This window comes from Pan troglodytes, chromosome 1 (genome assembly GCF_028858775.2).
Source record: "Pan troglodytes isolate AG18354 chromosome 1, NHGRI_mPanTro3-v2.0_pri, whole genome shotgun sequence".
Classification (NCBI taxonomy): Eukaryota; Metazoa; Chordata; class Mammalia; order Primates; family Hominidae; genus Pan; species Pan troglodytes.
Genome location: NC_072398.2, coordinates 92,108,745 through 92,127,516, shown reverse-complemented (window position 1 = coordinate 92,127,516; position 18,772 = coordinate 92,108,745). Strand labels below are relative to the sequence as shown.

General features: G+C 44.6%; 1 pseudogene; it reads left to right on the top strand.

Moving 5' to 3' along the window:
• The first annotated feature begins 106 nt into the window (after positions 1-106).
• LOC457411 (keratin, type II cytoskeletal 8-like) lies at positions 107-2,430 on the top strand (annotated as a pseudogene).
• Positions 2,431-18,772: the final 16,342 nt, after the last annotated feature.

Sequence of the window (18,772 nt, the reverse complement as noted above, 5' to 3'; positions counted from 1 at the left end):
CCATACAAGTTACTGTAAAAGACATTTTGTTCTTTTTATGGCTGAGTAGTACTCCATGGTGTATATATACCACATAAGGTAGTAAATTCTTATAGTAATGGAGACTAAAGAATTCAGAACAATCTTCCTACTGAGAATAGTGATAAAACTGAATTAAATATTTAGAAAACATAAAAAAGCAATTAAGATAGGAATTAATAGGCCAACATCTAGGAGAAGATGAAAATCTAGTGAGACATGCCCTTCACTCAAAGTTGTATTTGCCCTGAGAGCCATTTCCAATCTTCCAAACTAAGCTGTATTTTTGGTGATGACATGGGGCTAAGGTGACAAAAATAAAAACCCAAGACCTGCCAAAGGTGAGGCTCTGATAAGACACGTCCATTTTAAACCAGAATCTCAAAGGGCTACACCCTTAGGTGTAGATCAAAACAACAAATATGTTCAAATCTATGAATTCCTAATGACAAAAACAACGGCAATAAAGCAAAGTAAATTGGTTACTTGGAGGATGCTAGGGAACCAGTTTAATTTTTTTTTTTTTTGAAAACTGGTAAATACAGGAAATAATCATATATGTATTCTGTCTTTCCTATATAAACTGCACTACGGGGTAACTAATAAAAGATGAAGGGGACCAAGAAGCAGCTTCTCCGCTCCTTCTAGGATATCCGCCTGGTTTGGCCCGCCTGCCTCCACTCCTGCCTCCACCATGTCCATCAGGGTGACCCAGAAGTCCTACAAGTTGTCCACCTCTGGTCCCCAGGCCTTCAGCAGCCACTCCTACTCGAGTGGGCCCAGTGCCTGCATCAGCTCCTTGAGCTTCTCCCAAGTGGGCAGCAGCAGCTTTCGGGGTGGCCTGGGTGGCGGTTATGGTGGGGCCAGCGGCATGGGAGGCATCACCGCAGTCATGGTCAACCAGAACCTGCTGAGCCCCCTTGTCCTGGAGGTGGACCCCAACATCCAGGCCGTGTGCACCCAGGAGAAGGAGCAGATCAAGACCCTCAACAACAAGTTTGCCTCCTTCATAGACAAGGTACGGTTCCTGGAGCAGCAGAACAAGATGCCGGAGACCAAGTGGAGCCTCCTGCAGCAGCAGAAGATGACTCGGAGCAACATGGACAACAAGTTCGAGAGCTACATCAACAACCTTAGGCGGCAGCTGGAGATTCTGGGCCAGGAGAAGCTGAAGCTGGAGGCGGAGCTTGGCAACATGCAGGGGCTGGTGGAGGACTTCAAGAACAAGTATGAGGATGAGATCAATAAGCGTACAGAGATGGAGAATGAATTTGTGCTCACCAAGAAGGATGTGGATGAAGCTTACATGAACAAGGTAGAGCTGGAGTCTCGCCTGGAAGGGCTGACTGAAGAGATCAGCTTCCTCAGGCAGCTGTATGAAGAGGAGATCCAGGAGCTGCAGTCCCAGATCTCAGACACATCTGTGGTGCTGTCCATGGACAACAGCCACTCCCTGGACATGGACAGCGTCATTGCTGAGGTCAAGGCACAGTACGAGGAGACCGCCAGCCGCAGCCAGGCTGAGGCTGAGAGCATGTACCAGATCGAGAATGAGGAGCTGCAAGAGCCTGGCTGGGAAGCACGGGGATGACCTGTGGCGCACAAAGACTGAGATCTCCTAGATAAACCGGAACATCAGCCGGCTCCAGGCTGAGATTGAGGGCCCCAAAGGCCAGAGGGCTTCCCTGGAGGCCGCCATTGCAGATGCCCAGCAGCGCGGAGAGCTGACTATTAAGTATGCCAACGCCAAGTTGTCCGAGCTGGAGGCCGCCCTGCAGCGGGCCAAGCAGGACATGTTGCGGCAGCTGCGTGAGTACCAGGAGCTGATGAACGTCAAGCTGGTCCTAGACGTCGAGATCGCCACCTACAGGAAGCTGCTGGAGGGCGAGGAGAGCCGGCTGGAGTCTGGGATGCAGAACATGAGTATTCACACGAAGACCACCAGCGGCTATGCAGGTGGTCTGAGCTCGGCCTATGGGGGCCTCACAAGCCCCAGCCTCAGCTATGGCCTGGGCTCCAGCTTTGGCTCTGGCGCGGGCTCCAGCTCCTTCAGCCGCACCAGCTCCTCGAGGGCCGTGGTTGTGAAGAAGATCGAGACACGTGATAGGAAGCTGGTGTCCGAGTCCTCCGACTCCTGCCCAAGTGAACAGCTGAGGCAGCCCCTCCAAGCCTGCCCCTTCTGCGCTGCCCCAGAGCCTGGGAGGGAGGCCACTATGCAGGGTAGCACTGGGAACAGGAGACCCACCTGAGGCTCAGCCCTGGCCCTCAGCCCACCTGCGGGGGAGTTTACTACCTGGGGACCCCCCTTGCCCATGCCTCCAGCTACAAAACAATTCAATTGCTTTTTTTTTTTTTTTTGGTCCAAAATAAAACCTCAGCTAGCTCTGTCAAAAAAAAAAAAAAAAAAAAAGGTGAAGGGGAATTTATCCTTATAGGTGTATTCTGTCTAATAAATCAATATATGATGTAATTGGGATATCAGTATTATATAACTTCCAGTGAACTAATGGATTGACCATAAATTAGCATAGAGAGACTACTATACACTCTACACAACACTATCTATGAAGTTATCTTACTAAAAGGATACCATTAAACTGTAATCATCAAAATGCAGACTATGGGGCCTCTGTAAGACAATCAGGTTTCTTTAACAAATGAACTGCCAGAAAAAAATTATATTTATATTTTTATATACATGTGTGTATGTATATACATATACATATGTATGTAAAAATCACACACACAGAGAAAGAGAGAGGGAGAGTGAGCAATATGGAGGGTGAACCTATAGATAAAAGGATTAAAAAGATATAATCTGATCGTAATGTATGCACCTTATAAATACTGGTTTAAACAAACACATTGTTTTTAAAAAGCAAATGACATTTGTGAGACAATTAGAATTTCGTACATGGGATATTTGGTGATTTAAGGAATTACAGTTAATATTTTGTATGATAACAATATTGTGGTTATGTTACAAATAAAGAATTCTTCCTTATCTGTAAAGACACATATTGAAAGAACCACAGAAATTTTTTAAAAAAACAATTAGAGAAAAAGGACAAATTACTTTCTTTTTTTTTTTTTCCTGAGACAGAGTCTCGCCCTGTTGCCCAGGCTGGAGTGCAGTGGCTTCATCTCGGCTCACTGCAACCTCCGCCTCCCGAGTTCAAGTGATTCTCCTGCCTCAGCCTCCTGAGTAGCTGGGACTACAGGTGCCCACCACCATGCCCAGCTAATTTTTGTATTTTTAGTAGAGATGGAGTTTCACCATATTGGCCAGGCTGGTCTTGATCTCCTGACCTTGTGATCTGCCCACCTCTGCCTCCCAAAGTGCTGGGATTACAGGCGTGAGCCACCGTGCCCGTCTGAAAATATCTATATTAAATAGGATAATGTTATGTGTTGTAACAAGCAAATCCCCAAATATCAGTGCCTTAACCATCATAAATGTATTCCTTAATCACCTAACAGTACAGAGTGGGTAAACACATAGCACGCATGCAGCCCTTCCCTGCTTATTTATTCAGGTACCAGGGCAGGCAAATACTCTCCATTTTCAGCACATTGCTTCCAAGGTGGCCCTAAGAGTCATCTTTCCAGCCAGACAAAAATGGAAAAACCACAAAAGTGAGGTTTGGCAGTGGAGACCAGGGGATGTGTAATTAAAATATTTAGGGTTCCCAACCAGGCAGGGTGGCTCACACCTGTAATCCCAGCACTTTGGGAGGCTGAGGTGGGAAGATCACTTGAGCCCAGGAGTTCAAGACCAGCCTGGGCAACAAAGTGAGATCCCCATCTCTATAAAAAATAAAAATAAAAATAAAATTAAAACCTGAAAATATTTAGGATTCTTATACTGTCTTGGAGGGAGCAGTAAAGGTACTTAACATTAGACAACAACATTGGACAAGTTAAGAATGCATGTCATAATTTTGAGGTCAACCCATTATAAGACAGAAACTGTGTATATAATTTCTAAATTAGTAGAGGACAAAAAAAGAAATGAAACAATTTGTTAAAAATTCAAAAGAAGAAAAAAGAAACATAAAAAAACAAGATGGTGGATTGAAACTAATATATTATCAGAAAGTGATTTCCGAGCTTATGAGCATCTAGGAGTTGTGGGATATACGGAATCATTTCTTTTGCTTGGCCACTGCCTTTGAAGTTGAGTTGCCCTTTTCATCCTGAAGGTCACTCTTACAGCCTAACTTCACTTGTGTGTCCCCCGTCTGAGCCAGCCAAAGGCATTCCTTGGCTAGTCCAATTCCTCTTGGGTTAGAGAAAGAGCCCATCGAAAGGTATAAAGCAGGGGTCACAAATGAGTGGTCTGTAGGCTTGTTTGGTTTGGTCTACATAGTGTTTTAAATTGGAATTAGGGTCAACATTTGCAAATGGGGAGATTTCATATAAAAATCCCAATAATTGGAAGACTGGTCAACATGGGGTTCATGTTACAGATGACTACAACCTGTTGGATTTTGCAATAACTGCTCCCTTTGGAACATAGCATGTTCTCTGTTTGCCTTAGTCTCTTTCATGTTCCATTGGGTATGATATGCCTGACCCTGTAGGCCTTTGAGTTTGAGACCCTAGAGCAACCTCATATGGAGCAAATTTTCCCGGGCTCTCAGACATTTACCCCTAGTTCTCTCTTTCTCACATGAATGGGCATTATGTATTGTGGGTTAGTAATAATAATAGCTCCAGTATTGGGCAGGCATTATATACACATCTCATGTATTAGTTATGATAACACAGTGAGAATAGATTTCAGGTATTAAACCTATTTCACCCATGAGGAAAACAGTCTTGAAGAAGTTAAAGAACTTTCCCATAATCACACACATAGTAAGCAGTGGAACTTAAATTTAAACCCAGGTCTCTGTATGCATTTGGAATAAATTTCAATCTTCTGCCCACAGTCAAAGGGACACTGCATGATCTGGCCCTAGCCTTTCTCTCTAACCTCATTTCATGCCTCTCTTTCTGGGTGTTCCCTGGTTCTGCACAAGATTATCTCCTTGTCATCTTTCATGTCTGCTTAAATTCCGTCTCCCAGAGAGACCCGTGATCATTCCAAATTCACTCTCCCTTCCTCCTCCTCCTTCTATCCAAGTAGTATGTTGGAGCTGGCTTGTACTGGCTCATATTGGCTAATGAGAGCAATATGGTAAATTTTGTGGAATTTGGCAAACCAATTGAAGTCACATTGGTAGCTTGAAATTGGTCATGGTGGGAGTATTTACACCATGAAAATCAGCAAACATTTCAATTTTGTGTTCTCCCCCAACCCTTTTTGTTTGCTTCATATCACTTATCACAATTTGAGATTATGTGTTTAGTTTTTTGTTGTTAGATAACAATACCTTCCAGGGGTTTTGTGATAATTACATGGTTTATATCTACAAAGTTCTTACAATATTATCTGACATATAGTAGACACTCAATAAATGTTAGTTATTATACTTAATTTCATGAATATAGAGTCTATGTGTATTTTGTTCATTGTCCAGTGGTTTGCCAAAGCCAGCTTGTGCTGGATCACAAGGGCCGATTGTATACATCTCTTCCCAGTCCTACATTCACTGATATTGACTGTGGTGGGAGTATTTACACCATGGTAATTGGTAAATGCTTTAAATCAGGATTTAAAAATTTCTGTTTTGGGAGATCAGGGTCCAGCATGCCATTATCTAGTAGAGTGACTAGGATTGAGTAGGCACCCCATAAATATTTGTTGAATTAATAAATGCATGACATTGGCTGGGTGCGGTGGTTCACGCCTGTAATCCCAGCACTTTGGGAGGCTGAGGCAGGTGGATCATCTGAGGTCAGGAGTTCGAGACCAGCCTAGCCAACATGGTGGAACCCTGTCTCTACCAAAAATACAAAAGTTAGCCAGGTGTGGTGGCGGGCGCCTGTAATCCCAGCTACTTGGGAGGTTAAGGCAGGAGAATTGCTTGCAGGAGGCGGGGGTTGCAGTGAGCCGAGATTGCGCCATTGCACTCCATTGCACTCCAGCCTGGGTGACAGAGCGAGACTCCAACTCAAAAAATAAATAAATAAAAATAAAAATAAATAAATAAATAAATATGTGGCATTAAAGTCTATATGTTTAATCATTTCATTAGGGTCTTTTCAGCCATGCCTTAAACTGAGTAGGACTGAATGCAGAATTCCTTAATATAGAAGACCGTTTCTACAGATATCCCTGGGGTGTTAGCACACATTACCTGGCTGCTCTCCAGAAGCAAACCTTAGCATTCGTCCCCTCCAGTTCTGGTTTCTTTGAAACATTTGACAAAGAGGAAGAGAGATGAGAAGTAAGAAGGCCATCATCCTGATGACAGGGTTTGTTTCGAGTTCTCAGAGTTAGCACCCACTATCTCTGTGTGGAGCCTGCCATTGGGCTGCTATTTGGATTTTGCAGCCTTGAGGTTTCTGTGAGGATGCCAAGGTGGATGAGGAAAGGTCAGCAGACCCAGTGTGCATACTAGACTAATGAGAAAATGATGTGTGGAATTGAAGGAAGATGTTTGAGAATCTGTGGCAGAGCCCCTGGTTGTGTGGGGGTCCCTGAGAAGGTAGGCATGGGGCATGGAAAGGGAGGATAGGAAGTAGGCAGGATCTTGTTGAAGAGGGTGCTATTATAAGGCCCTTTAGGGGAAGGTTCATGTGTGGGACTCTCTGTATTAGAAGCAGGTGTGAGATCATGTGTCAACATAGCTGTCACTTCCCTTCTTTCAGTCTCCTTTATTCTGTAAAATGATAGTGAAGCTTGATGCTCCCCTGGAGGGTGTGTGTTGGAGAAAGATGCGGATGGAGAAGGGAAGGTATCTTTGTCATTATAATTATTAGTACAAGTATAACACAGTAGCTTCACCACAAAATGTCATTCTTGCTTACACCTTCCAACAACAGTACATGCTTTTACAATATTTACTTTTTTTTTTTTTCTTCAGACAGTGTTGCTTTGTTGCCCAGGCTGGAGTGCAATGGCGTGATCTCGGCTCACTGCAACCTCTGCCTCCCGGGTTGAAGCATTTCTCCCACCTCAGCCTCTTGAATAGCTGGGATTACAGGTACACACCACCATGCCTGGCTAATTTTTGTATTTTTAGTAGAGATGGGGTTTCAACATGTTGGCCAGGTTGGTCTTGAACTCCTGACCTCAAGTGATCTGCCCATCTTGGCCTCCTAAAGTGCTGGGATTACAGGCGTGAGCTCCCATGCCCTGCCTACAATGTTTACTTGATCTTCCTACTTGATCTTGTGAGGTAATTATGGTGGGCAGGAAATATTTACTTTAAAAATTTTAAATTTTATATAAGTAATATGGTATTGTAGTTTTAAAATCGTAAGTATAAAATATATGCAGTGAAAAATCTACTTCTCTTCTGTCCTCTATCATCCATTTTCTTCTCCCCAATAGGTAACCTCTATTGTTCTTGTTTATCTTTTCAAACATTTTATTTGTTTATGTATTTATTTATGTATGTATGTATTTTTGAGGTGGAGTCTTGCTCTGTCACCTAGGCTGGAGTACAGTGGCATGATCTCAGTTCACTGCAGCCTCTGCCTCCTGGGTTCAAGTGATTCTCCTGCCTCAGCTTCCCAAGTAGCTGAGAGTACAGGCGTGCACCACCACACCTGGCTAATTTTTTAATTTTTTTATTTGTAGTAGAGATGGGGTTTCACTATGTTGGCCGGGCTGGTCTCGAACTTCTGACCTCAAGTGATCCACCCACCTTGGCCTCCCAAAGTGCTGAGATTACAGCCGTGAGCCACCGTGCCCGGTCCTTTTCAAGCATTTTAGTACCTAATCAAGTCAACACAAATCTATATATGTATTTTCCCCCTTCTTAAACAAATAGTAAAATCCCACATATACTCTTCTGCTCCCACTTTTTTCTTTTAAGACAAACTGGAGAGGTAATTCCACATCAGTACATAATAAGCTTCTGCTTTCTTTTTGACAGTGCATAGTGTTCCGTTGTATGGATGTACCATTATTTGTTTAATCAGCACACCAAAGGTGGACATTTAGGCGCTTCCGATATTTTTCTTTTGAAATCATGCTGCATCAAATTTCCTTGTAATTTTGCACCTGTACCAGTATATCTGTATCATCTCTGTTTCATAGTTGGGGCAGCTGGGGCTCGAGGTGATGAAATGACATGTCTAAGATCACAGACGGTCATCAAAGCAAGTTCTACAGCCCAGCCACCGTCAGAGTTTCTCTCCAGTACAGCATGGAGCCTGGATTTTAGTTCAGCAGCCCTTGTTGCATGTTGCCATATGCCAGACCCTATCTAGACCCTATCTAGAGCTTGATAGGGCCTCGTCCCTGCCCTGGGGCAGCTTACATTCCAGGGTAATTTGCACACGATGCAGTCAGTGCTATGATAAAGCTAGGCACAGAGGAAAGGCAGTTGACCCTGCCTGTGGGGTCAAGATGAGCTTCTGGGCCGGGAAATATGTAGGCCGGGTGTGGTGGCTCACGCTGTAATCCCAGCCCTTTGGGAGGCAGAGGTGGGCGGATCATGAGGTCAGGAGATGGAGACCATCCTGGCTAACATGGTGAAACCCCGTCTGTACTAAAAAAAAATACAAAAACAAAAAAATTAGCTGGGCGTGTTGGCGGGTGCCTGTAGTCCCAGCTATTCAGGAAGCTGAGGCAGGAGGATGGTGTGAACCCGGGAGGCGGAGCTTGCAATGAGCCGAGATCGCGCCACTGCACTCCAGCCTGGGCGACAGAGCAAGACTCCGTCTAAAAAAAAAAAAAAAAAAAGATGAGCTTCTGAGCAAACTCCTAAAGGATTAGGAGGAGTTAGCCTAAGAAGACGGCAGGCATGGCCTGTCAGTCGGAGGGATGAGCAGGCATCCAAAGCACAGAAGCACAAGCGATTTGGTACCACCAGGGTGCCAAGCGGGTGTTGGGAAGTGGCTGCAGAAGTGTGTCTGTGAGTGCGTGGGGTCCAGTGATGAGCTCCTGGATCCCATGTTGTAGGGAGCTTGGGCCTGGCTCTTTAGGTCTTATCTGAAGTCCATGGACTTTCTAGGAAAATGTTAACTTTTGTGTCTTACTTTTAATGATAATATAAAAAACAAATGAGATAATCATGGTTTGGATCATCTGGGTGGCACTTTATAACCTGTATTGCCAAATGATTTCAGTGTCTGCATTCGTCTTTGTGTTTGTGATGAGCTGGCACCAAGTAGTGCTGCTTTAATTGTCTCAGCTAATTAGAAAAGAACAGAGGAGGACTTAACATGTAAATGATGCGTTTGAGCCTGGAGGAGGCCAAACGTCCTCCCAGCAGGCTGAATGAACAAAGGGTGAGCAGAAGTTCCAATAGAGAAAAGTGGTGGGAGAAGTGAGTCATTGCACAGCGTGCCAAACTCCAGAGACCCTGAGCTGGAACTCTCCATTCCACGATCACATTTTGGGCAGCAATTAGTTTCAGCAAACATCATCTGTCACAATACATTAATGTTTTTATTTTAAAATGTATTGGCTTTATAGTTTTGTTTCTATTTAATTGGTAAATTGCCATTGCTTTTATAGTTTTATGTGCCATAAATATATATTTATACCTAGTTTTATGTCTATATCTATTTAAATGACATTATAGTACATATAAATTATCATCACTAGGGGGATAGAGAGATTTTTTTTTTTTTTCCTTTAAGGGGAGCCATTGAAGAGTTTTAAGTTAGATGATCAGTTTGGCATTTTAAACAGAGCACCCTAGCAATATGGAGTATGGATTGGAAAGGGACAAGATTAGACTATCTATAGGGCCTAAACTAAGTCAGTGTAGAGTTGTCCAGGAGAAAGCAGATTTCGGAAATGTTTAGAAGGTGAAACTGATCGGATCTGGCAACCTACTGGGTATAGGCGGTGAGGGAAAAGACAGCATGGGCTGACACCCTGGTTCCTGCTTTGGTATAATTGGATGTATTGTGGTGTCATTAACTAAAGCAAGGAACAGAAAGAAAAGGAGAGTGGAAGGCAGCACCAGGTGTTGAGACAAAGAGTTCCATTTTGGACATGCTAAGTTTGAAATGCCTATGGGACATCCAGGCAGCAATGCTCAGTGGGCATTTGGACCCATGACCTTGAAGCTTGAGCCAGAGGTCAGGGCTAGTCATACAGATCTAGGAGCAGTCAGCATTTAGGTGGTGGTTAAGGCACAGAGAGAAGCCCAAACGGAAACTCTCTAGGAAGGATGTGTAAAATACACAAAGCTGTGGACCAGTGTTCTGGAGAACCCCAAAGTTGAGGATACAGAGGAATGCCCAGAAATGAGTTTGAAAAGCAACAGTCTTAGGAAAGAGAGAACTGGGAAGGGATGGATATTGGCAGCTAATGGAACAAAGGGCTGTCCATGATGTCACAACCAGAGGACAAAATAAGATAAGGACAAAAATGTGGTCACTGGATTTAGTACTATGAAAGTCATGGAAAAAACACGGCACCACTCTCCTTCCTAAGCCCCCAGCACAACCTTGGAATCCTTCTTGACCATGTGCTTCCTAGTTGCGTCCCAGTCAATTAACTGGAGTTGGCACAAGAGCTAACACCTGCTTGACTTTCCTTGTTTGGTACAGGTGGAGGGGTTACATCACTGGGTCAGGAACAACCCATTCTTGAGACTAGAAGTAAGGACTGGAGGAAGGAAAGGAAGCCCTAGTAGGAAGTACAGTAGACTTTGTTTTTTAATTTGTTTTGTTTTGTTTGTTTGTTTGAGACGGAGTTTTGCTCTGTCGCCTAGGCTGGAGTGCAATGGCGCGATCTTGGCTCACTGCAACCTCCGCCTCCCAGGTTGCAAGCCATTCTCCTGCCTCAGCCTCCCAAGTAGCTGGGATTACAGGCATATGCCCCCATGCCCAGCTAATTTTTGTATTTTTTAGTAGAGACGGGGTTTCACCATGTTGGTCAGTGTGGTCTTGAATTCCTGACCTCAGGTGATCCACCTGCCTCAGGCTTCCAAACTGCTGGGATTACAGGTGTGAGGCACCGCGCCTGGCCAAGGAATTGCAGTAGACTTTGGAGATGAAGGGAGTGGGATGTGGGTGGGGGAAGATTTAGAATAGATGCTGAGAGCTGACCCAGGACTAGCAAAAGGCTTGTGAGGGCCAGATGAGGTTGGAGAGGGAGGGGTTTATGGTAGCAACAAGTCTTGCAGTTGGGAGATTTTCTCCACCAGTTCACAGCAAGTTGATGGTAGGAAAAGTGAGTGTGATTGACACTCAGGGGTTCATACATAGGTTTTACTTTTCCTGATGACCTGGAACAACTCTCCTCAGGGGCCTTTGAACCTGCAACTAAAAAATAAATGGATGGACTGGACAATATCCCTGGCTCCATTGCTAAGTCCTGGCAGTGGTCCATGGTATCTGAGCTGTGTGGGTCTCATGGCATTAGGATGCCCAAAAACCCAGTGTCACCTGTTGCTTGCTTTCTTCTGGCTGAACCCTCCAGGTATTTATGGTGGTGGTCACTCAGTTTTCCCCTGTGGTTGCCCTGCCTGGTCTGAGCCTCCGAAATGTTTGGGATAAAACAATGAAATAATTACGAACAGTCAGTAATTAGCTACAGCATTACAATTTCAAATGAAATTACAGCTTTCAGCCCAAGTAGCCAAAGGGGAGTTCTATAAAAGTCATTTATTTTTTCAATGCTAAATGAAGTAATTGATGGCTAGCCTGGTGATTGGAATATTTTCTTTCCCCTTTTCCTCAAAATCTTCTGAAGAACTCTGTCCCCTTTTTGCTTCCTCTTTCTTCACCCATCCCTATTTCCTCCCTCCATCCTCACCTGGCAGTCATATTAATTTAAAATATCTTTTCTTTTCTTTTTTTTTTTTTGAGACGGAGTCTTTCTCTGTCGCCCAGGCTGGAGTGCAATGGCGCGATCTCGGCTCACTGCAAGCTCCGCCTCCTGGGTTCACGCCATTCTCCTGCCTCAGCCTCCCAAGTAGCTGGGACTACAGGCGCCCACCACCACACCCGGCTAATTTTTTGTATTTTTAGTAGAGATGGTGTTTCACCGTGTTAGCCAGGATGGTCTCAATCTCCTGAACTCGTGATCCACCCGCCTCGGCCTCCCAAAGTGCTGGGATTACAGGCGTGAGCCACCGCGCCCGGCCAAAATATCTTTTCAATATTGTGTTAGTGAGGTGGTCCTTGTTCCTAATTTTAAAACAGGAGAGGCCAAATTATAAGTAGCAAATGAGCAGAAAAACGTTCGGTTGCCCTCACCAGCTATTTGAAGACATACCAAAGAGGACAGTGATGACATAACCGTACTCTTATTGGTAAAAGTGGCCAAAGGTGGAGAAAGGCCACAGCTGCTGAGGTTCCGAGGACTTGTCTTTTGCTGTTGGCATCAGAGGCCGGCACTTGAGCAGAGACTGTAGAGCCAGACTGCTTAGGTCTGAACCCTGGCTCTGCTGCTTGCCAGGAATGTGGCCTTGAGCAAGTTATTTTACCTGTTTAGACCTTAATTTCCTCATCTGTAAAATGAGATTAAAGGCCGAGTGTGGTGGCTCATATCTGTAATCCCAACACTTTGGGAGGCTGGGGCAGGAGGGTCTCTTGAGGCCAGGAGTTTGAGACCAGCCTGGGCAACATACTGAGATCCCATTCCTACCAAAAAAAAAAAAAAAAAAAAAAAAAAAAGGGATTATAATAGTGCAAAGCTGTTATGAGTATTGATTGAGCTAATGTATGCAAAGCACTTAGGACAGCATGGCTTGTAGCGAATGGTGTATAAATGTAACTTTTATTTTTTGAAACAAGGTCTTGCTCTGTCACCCAGGCTGGAGTGCAGTGGCATGATCATGGCTCACTGCAGGATCTGGGAGTACAGACATACACCACCACCCCTGGCTAATTTTTTACTTTATTTTATTTTATTTTATTTTTTTGTAGAAATGGGGTATTACTATGTTACCCAGGCTAGTCTTGAACTACTGGGCTCAAGTGATCCTCCCACCTCGGCCTCCCAAAGTGTTGCTATTATAGGCATGAGTCACTGTGCCCGGCCTAAATGTGATTTTTTAAAACTGTGATAATCTTTTGGAGGATAGTTGGGCAATATGTATCCAAAGCCATTACAATGTCATAATTTTTTTTTTTTTTTGTGATGGGGTCACATTCTGTCACTCAGGCTGGAGCGCAGTAGTGCAATCATGGCTTATTGCAGCTTCAATTCCCAGGCTCAAGCGATCCTCCCACTTCAGCCTCCAGAGTAGCTGGGAAAATGTCGTAATTTTTGACCCAGTAATTTCACTCCTGAGAATTTATCTCAAGGAATTAATATAAGGAAAGAAAAAAAAGATTATAACCACAGACAAAAGTTTCAAAACCATTTTTATCTGTAAAGCAAATAACAAGAAACAACCTAAAAGATCACCAAAAGGGTAGTGGCTAAATATATGTGAATCAACATGACAGGATATTTGCTATGGTTAAGATGATCAACATCAGCTGCAAATAACTGAAGTGTTTATTAAATAATTAGATGGAAAAAAGTGACCACAGAATTGTATATGTGTTATGATAACTTTATAAACACATATCGCCTGGCTTTCTCCATTGGGGAATTACAAATGGCTTCTTTAGATTTATTTTTAGGCATTTTAAAGTACGTTCATTTCAGGGCCAGACGTGGTGGCTCACATCTGTAATCCCAGCACTTTGGGAGGCGGGAGGTGGGCGGATCACTTGAGGTCAGAAGTTTGAGACCAGCCTGGCCAACATGGTGAAACCCCATCTCTACTAAAAATACAAAGAAAAAAAAATTAGCCAGGCGTGGTGGTGGGCTCCTGTAATCCCAGCTACTTGAGAGGCTGAGGCATGGGAATCGCTTGAACCTGGGAGGCGGAGGTTGCAGTGAGCCAAGATTGTGCCACTGCACTCCAGCCTGGGTGACAGAGTGAGATTCCATCTCAGTAAAAAAAAAAAAAAAGGTTGATTTCTAAACAACTCCTGCAGAGCCGCCCCTCCTGGCTGCTCCCCTACTCCTCCCCACCCCCATCCACCTGCAAGCTCGCTTGCCTTCTGTGCAACGTACTGACTTCTGCCAGGCTACCTGTGTGACACAGCACAGATGAAAGTGTCTTAAGGCAGGTACTCTGCTTCTCAGCACCTGGCAGTGCGGTGTTTGGCACACAGTAGGCATTTAATCAATGTTTGTTGAACTGTATATACAGTCATGTGCCGCATAACAGCGTGGTCCCATAAGATTATAATGGAGCTGAAAAATTCCTATCACCTAATGACATTGTAGCTGTTGTAATGTTATAGTGCACCACATTTTTCATGTGTTTGTGGTGATGCTGGTGTAAACAAACCTATGGCATTGCCAGTCATATAAAAGTATAGCACATACAATTGTGTGCAGTACCTAATACTTGATAATGATAATAAATGGCTATGTTATTGGCTTATGTATTTACTGTACTACATGTTTAAATCATTATTTCAGTGTTCTCGTTCCACTTATTCAAAAAAATTAACTGTAAAACAGCCTCAGGCAAGTCCTTCCGGAGGTTTTCCAGAAGGTGTTGTTCTCATAGCAGATGAACAGCCCCTTGCATGTTATTGCCCCTGAAGACTTTCCTGTGGGACAAGATGTGGAGGTGGGAGACAGTGACACTGACGATCCTGACCCTGTGTGTAGGCCTGCGCTTGTGTGTGTCTGTGTCTTTGTTTGGTTGGTTGGTTTGGTTTTTGAGACAGAGTCTCACTCTGTCACACAGGCTAGAGTGTAGTGGCGATCACAACTTACTGAAGCCTTGACTCCCAGGCCCAAGCTATTCTCCAACCTCAGCCTTCTGAGTAGCTGGGACCACAGGCATATGCCACCAGGCCCAGCTAATTTTTTTAAAAAATTTTTTATAGAGAAGAGGTCTCCCTGTGTTGCCCATGCTGGTTTGGAACTCGTGGGCTCAAGTGATCCTCCCACCTTGGCCTCCCAAGGTGCTGGGATTATAGGCATGAGCCACCACTCAGGCCACATGCTTGTGTCTTTTTTTTTTTTTTTTTGAGATGGAGTCTCTCTCTGTCGCCCAGGTTGGAGTGCGGTGGCACTGTCTCCGCTCACTGCAAGCTCCGCCTCCCAGGTTCATGCCATTCTCCTGCCTCAGCCTCCCGAGTAGCTGGGACTACAGGCTCTCACCACCACGCCTGGCTAATTTTTTTGTATTTTTTAGGAGAGATGGGTTTCACCATGTTAGCCAGGATAGTCTCGATCTCCTGACCTTGTGATCCGCCTGCCTTGGCCTCCCAAAGTGCTGGGATTATAGGTGTGAGCCACTGCGCCCAGCCCATGTGCTTGTGTCTTAATGTGTGCGCTTGTGTCTTAGCTTTTAACAAAAAAGTTTAAAAAGTAATAAATTAAAAAATGTTGTTAAATAGAAAAAAGCTTATAGAATAGAGATAATATCCTTACATATAAGGATATAAAGAAAAAATATTTTGGTACATCTGTGCAGTGTATTTGTGTCTTAAACTAAGTGTTACCACAAAAGAGTCTAAAGGTTAAAAAAAAAATTAAAGCTTTTAAAGTAAAAAAGTTTGGGAGGCCAAGGTAGGCGGATCACCTGAGGTCAGGAGTTCAAGAACAGCCTGGTCAACATGGCAAAACACTGTCTCTACTAAAAATACAAAAAATTAGCCAGGCATGGTGGCATGCTCCTGTAATCCCAGCTACTTGGGAGGCACGGGAATGGCTTGAACTGGGGAGGCGGAGGTTGCAGTGAGCCGAGATCGTGCCACTACACTCCAGTCTGGGCCACAGAGCAAGACTCTGTCTCCAAAAAATAAAAATAAAAATAAAAATAATAGATGAATAAAATAAATAAAATAAAATAAAAAGTAAAAAAGTTACAGTAAGCTAAGGTTAGTTTATTATTGCAGAAAAAAATCTTTTAAATCAATTGAGTGTAGCCTAAGTGTATAGTGTTTATACAGTGTACAGTAATATCTTCAGGCTTCATATTCATTCAACACTGACTCACCGACCTATCCAGAGCAACTGCCAGTCCTCCAAGCTCCATTCATGGCAAAATGTGCTCTACAGGTGTACCGTTTTCTACCTCTTGTGCTGTATTTTTACTGTATCTTTTCTGTGTTTAGATACACAAGTACTTATCACTGTATTACAACTGCCTATGGTATTTAGTAACATGCTGTAAGGTTTGTAGCCTAGGAGCAATAGGCCATGTGCAGCCTAGGTGTGTGGAAGCCTGTACCATCTAGGTTTGGGTAAATATACCCTATGATGTTTGTTCAAAGATTGCCTAACAATGCATTTTTTTCAGAATGTATCCCTGTCATTAAGCAATGCATGACTGTTTATTTTTATATATTTAATTGGGAAGACATCCATGAAATATTGTGTTATGGAGCAGCATGTATAATATTATCCATGTCTATTTGGGCACAATCAGGATTGCCTCAGGCAGGTCATTCACGAGGTATTCCAGAAGAAGGCGTTGTTATAGCAGATGACAGCTCCATGCATGTTATGGCCCCTGAAGACTTTCCCGTGGGACAAGATGTGGAGCACTGAAATCTTATGTATAAAATATTTATATGGTGCTTGAATTTTTTTCTTCCCCCTGGGTCAGGGTCTTCATTAGGGAATGAAAGGGGGAGGACGGGGATCGTCCTCACTCTCACCAACAACTCAGGACAGCAAATACTTTGCTTTTGTTTTTGTTTTTAAATCTCCAAGGCGGGCCGGGCACGGTGGCTCATGCCTGTAATCCCAGCACTTTGGGAGGCCAAGGTGGGCAGATCCCCTGAGGTCAGGAGTTTGAGACAAATTTTGTATTTGTAAAAATACAAAAATTAGCCTGGCATGGTGGCCCGCACCTGTAATCCTAGCTACTTGGGAGGTTGAGGTGGTAGAATCACTTGAACGCAGGAGATGGAGGTTGCAGTGAGCCGAGATCATGCCACTGCAGTCCAACTTGCGAGACAAAGTGAGATCGTGTCTCAAAATAAACAAACGAATAAATAAACAAATCACTCAGGAATAAATTTTAAAACTTTTCTCTTCACATATATACTCATTTATAAGGGATTTTCAATTCTGTAATTGAGTGGTCATGGTGAAATGGAAAGAACATTAAGTGATAATTAGGAAATGTATGTTCTACATTTGATTCTTCTCTTGTTTGGTTTTGAACAAGTACCGTCTTCTCTCTGGGCTTGTGAAGTTACGGGACTTGAACTTGATGCTCTCAAAGGTCCCTTCTGATTCCTAACAGTGCAGCCTGGGAGCCTGACTCCCTGAAACTCCCGAGGCCCAGGTGTGTATCTGCACGTGCCTTTGGTACAGTGGAGCCGAGTGCCCAGGAGCAGGGCTGGCAGGTGAGCTGACTCTGCTGTGTCTCGGCCCGGTGTCCACTGTCCTGGAAGAAGACTGAGCATTCATAGCATTCTATCCCCAGATGAGGCTGACAGTCACAGTCACAGATGGCCAGAGGATGTGCTGTCACCTGGTTGCACCAGAAACAAACAGGCTGCAGAGTGTGTTGCTACGTTAGACCTGTACGCCTTTGGTGGATAGTCCATGATTTGCTAAGGGGGTTTGAAATGGGAAGGTTCTCACAAAATGCTTTCATTCTGCAACTCTCTTCCTCCTCTCAGAGGATTCCAAGGTGGGCATCACCCCTTCACCTCAGTCGGCTGTGGGCTCTGCACCCAGCCTAGGCCGGGGCTTTGAGCTCCTCTCGACCGCCGGTACTGACTCTGGCCACCAGAGGGCACTCTTGCCTTGTGGAGACCAACAGTCTTCTGAGTCCGAGGAACCTGGTTCCCATCTTTGCCAGAACATCTGGATTTGCTGAAGCCTTTCTCTACTTAAGTGGTTCTCCACTGGGAGCAGTTTCTCCCCTCTCCCCAGGAGACATTTACCAATGTCTGGAGACAGTCTGGTTGTCCTAACCGGGTGGGGGAGGGTGCTCCTGGAATCTACTGAGTAGGGGACCCAGATGCTGCTAAACGCTCAGGAATGCACAGGACAGCCGCCCACAACAAAGAATTATGCAGCCGAAAATAACAACAGTGCCAAGGTTGAAAAAGTCTGCTCCACTCGAATCTATTGCCTAGACGCAGAGTGCACCACCTGGAAATGTAAGTCCTCTGGGGCTGAGCTTTTAGTCTCCCAGGTTCACCTACTCCAAAGAGAAATTTTAGAAGAGTGACCTCGAGGCATTTCCCATTGCCTGAGACATGAGGGTCACAGATACCACAAAGCAGTGAAGAGGCAGTGGGGTCTGGCAGAGGGGCATGTGAGGATCCCCATGAAGGAGAACAATTCTGTCCCAGGAGCTGGTCTCTCTGAACAGGGCCCAAACCCCATGACAAAACCATCCATTTCCTTATGCTGGAGCAGACAACACTAGCTCTTTGTCTCCCAGAACTGGGTAGGGTGATGGGAAAGCCCCTGGGGGCTCGTCCTTCCTGCAGGGCCAGGGATGGGCCTGTGGCTTTGGGGGCAAGTGAGAAGTAGTTTTCATTGTAGCGCTGGGAACTCTCAGGAGAGAAACTCTGTGGTCCCCACTTTCTTGGCATCTGGCATGAAGGAGGGAGACTGAGATGAAGAACTCTCATAGATCCTTTCTCCTGGCCTAGATCCAGCTTGGAAACCCAGGACCTGTGTGCTGTGTCCATCACCACCTTCCTGAGGAGCGAGGGCCCATCCTGCCCCCCTCTGGGT